This window comes from Trichosurus vulpecula, chromosome 5, assembly GCF_011100635.1.
Source record: "Trichosurus vulpecula isolate mTriVul1 chromosome 5, mTriVul1.pri, whole genome shotgun sequence".
Classification (NCBI taxonomy): domain Eukaryota; kingdom Metazoa; phylum Chordata; class Mammalia; order Diprotodontia; family Phalangeridae; genus Trichosurus; species Trichosurus vulpecula.
In genome coordinates, this window is record NC_050577.1 from 287,562,774 (window position 1) to 287,566,225 (window position 3,452).

Here is a 3,452-nt window from a genome sequence, read left to right on the forward strand (position 1 = left end):
TACGTAGATGATATCATGATACAGGGAAAGAATATAAAAGAAGTGGAGGAGAGTTTAGCATTATTAACTGACCATATGAAAAGCAAAGGATGGGAAATCAACCCCGCAAAGGTTCAGGGGCCAGCTCAAACTGTAAAATTCTTGGGGAAACAGTGGAATAGAGGACTGCAAGAAATTCTCCCACAAGCTCGACAAAAAATTCAGGATTTTCCCACCCCTACTAATAAGAAAGAGGCCCAAAAGTTCATAGGGCTATTTGGTTATTGGAGACACCACATCCCACATTTGGGACAGATTTTAAAACCCTTGTATAAAGTCACCAGAAAGAAATATGAATTCGACTGGGGCCTTGAACAACGTAGAGCTTTTGAGGAAGCAAAGGCTGCTATACAATTAGCTCTGGACTTATGGCCTATGCAAAATGGGCCAGTGGAGTTACAAGTGACTGTACAAGATGACTATGCAAATTGGAGTCTGTGGCAAAAACAACAGAGCCAAAGTGTACCTTTAGGCTTTTGGTCAAGGAAACTGCCCTCATCTGGAGTGCAGTATACACCTTTTGAGAAGCAGCTGTTAGCTGCATATTGGGCTTTAGTAGAAACTGAGCAACTAACCCTGGGCCATGAAGTGATATTAAGGCCTGGAATTCCAATTATGACTTGGGTAATGAGTACCCCAGCTTCTCACAGAATTGGACATGCACAAGAGGCGAGCATAATCAAATGGAAGTGGTATATTCAGAATAGGTCCAGAGCAGGCAAAAGTGGAGTTTCTGCTTTACATGAATTGGTGGCAAACATTGGCACTGAGAGAAATGAAAAACCCATTGAATCTAAGCAACAGATGGTGCCATCCTTAGTGAAATGGAATAATGGGTATGATGGACTAAGTGTAGAACAGAAGAAACACGCTTGGTTTACTGACGGGACAGCAAAATATTTAGGACAGAAGAGACATTGGAAAGCAGTAGCCTATAACCCCTGTACTAGGCGAACTCTGGAAAGTTCTGGGATAGGGGGAAGTAGCCAATATGCTGAACTGATGGCAGTACATCAGGCCATCAGAATGGAGAAGGGAGGACAGTGTCATATATTTACTGATTCATGGGCGGTAGCTAATGGATTAGCTACTTGGATGCCTATATGGAGGAATCAGAATTGGGAGATTCATGGCAAACAAGTTTGGGGTAAAGAGTTATGGGAAAATATATGGGACATGTCTTTGGTTACAGATTTGTCAGTTTTTCATGTTGATGCTCACGCGACCCTGACCACACCAGAGCGTGAGTACAATGCACACGCGGATCGACTAGCAAAGATTGCCACTGAATGTATTGTCCCTACTCCAACTCCAACTGATGACTTAGCCTTAGCGAGATGGGTCCACCAGACCTCCGGCCATTTAGGGGTCCAGGCCACCCACCGATGGGCACAGGATCGAGGTATCAGTATCTCTCATGCGTTGTTAAAACAAATAACAGAGGGGTGTTGTATATGCCAATTAGAAAAAGAACGAACTCTTCCTAGGATAGTAACTGGAGAAATAGCAAGGGGAAAAGTTCCAGCCCAAATTTGGCAGATAGATTATATTGGCCCACTACCCCAGGATAAAGGATGTAAATATGTATGTACGTGTGTTGACACCTATTCAGGTGTCCTAGTGGCTTGTCCTTATAAGGATGCCACTCAGAAAAACACCTGTAAAACCCTAGATATTGTAAGTTTATACTATGGAACCCCAATGCAGATTCAAAGTGACAATGGGTCACATTTCAAGGGCAAAGAAGTGAAAAGATATTGTGTGTTGAATAATATAGAATGGATATATCATATTCCATATTACCCACAAGCATCTGGGCTGATTGAAAGAATGAATGGATTGTTGAAAGAACAGCTGAGAAAATTAAGCTCTAATAATTCATATCGACATTGGAAGGATAATTTGTCTATTGCCTTACGTAATTTGAATAATAGGCCCTTAGGGGGGAGTACACCTCTAGCCAGAATGATGACCCCAAATTTGCAGATTAGAGAACAGCAAACACGTGAGATCCAAAATATTGAATTTTGGACTGTGAGGGAAGATGTCCCCCTACCATGTCCAGGAACACCTGGTTCGGCAGGATATGATTTACATTGTATAGAGAATTTTAGGTTGAATAGGAAAGAGATAAGAAAAACCCCTACTGGAGTATGTATGAGAATCCCCAAGAATCATTTTGGATGGATATTACCTAAACCAGGATTAGCAGCTCAAGGAGTACATGTATTGGCTGGAGTGATAGATTCGAATTATCAAAAAGAAATTGTTGTGACACTCCAGAATTTGGGTGAAAAACCTGTACAATTTGGTAGGAATGATAGGATAGTTCAAGTGATTATTATCCCCTGTGAAAAAATACCCTTTGTGAAAACTGACCCTCCTCCCAGAATAACTACTAGAGGGGCAAAAGGGGCTTGCTCCATTGATAGAATAAAGTTGGGAGCTAAGGTATGGGTAAAACGGAAGCCAGATGATATTCCAAAGGCTGCAGAAGTCATAGCCCATGGGAAGAACAACAGTGTAACAGTTGTCTATTCAGGGGAAGATAATTACCAAATCGTACCCCTGAACCATATATTTTACCGTGAATAGGGCTATAATATTAGATTCACGGACCCCACAGGTATGGCTAATGCTGGTAATTGACACAAGCCACTCAGAGGGAAGGTGACTTTGTGTGATTAACGGATAAAAGCTTGTACATCTGGGGAAAGTCTGGGAGAACAATCCTAGTCTATCTAGGATGGGATCCTCCTGGTTTCCCTTGTACATCTGGGGAAAGGCTGGGAGGACAATCCTGGTCTCCATCTAGGGTGGGATCTTCTTGGCTTAGTTTCCTCATTGTGTTCCGTTTAAAAAGAAATATTTCCCATCTGAGTTTGGCTCTGATATTGGATCTCTGCATAACTGAAATTTCAACTAAACTGGAGATGATTTTATTTAAAGGATAATAGCCCATACTTGCCTACTCTTTTTGTTTTCTGTTTTAGTTAACCTTGTCGCTAGTTCTGTCTCCTGCAGGTTTAAGCACCCTGCAGTTTCCGGTGACTGCCTAAGTACATAGCATTCTTGGAATTCCTGCCAGCTCGCTAAAGAACTGAACTCTGGAATGGGACTCTTTGGGGCAGGGACACCTCTACATCCAATTTCAGCAAGAAGAAGCTATGGAAAATGAGACCTTCACCCATTACCCCAAGATTTTGAGCCCCAATTGTTTGAGAGGGGGAATGATGATAGTGTTCTGTGTACTTATTTTGTGTTATCCTTGCTATATTGTTTTATTGTTATGATATTATTGATCCTATGTAATGGATACAAAGATCTAGGGGTGGACATTTAAATTATTAATAATTATTTTGGGATGATTGATTGAAGAGATTATCTGGCTGGGATCTAGGGGTGGATCACAT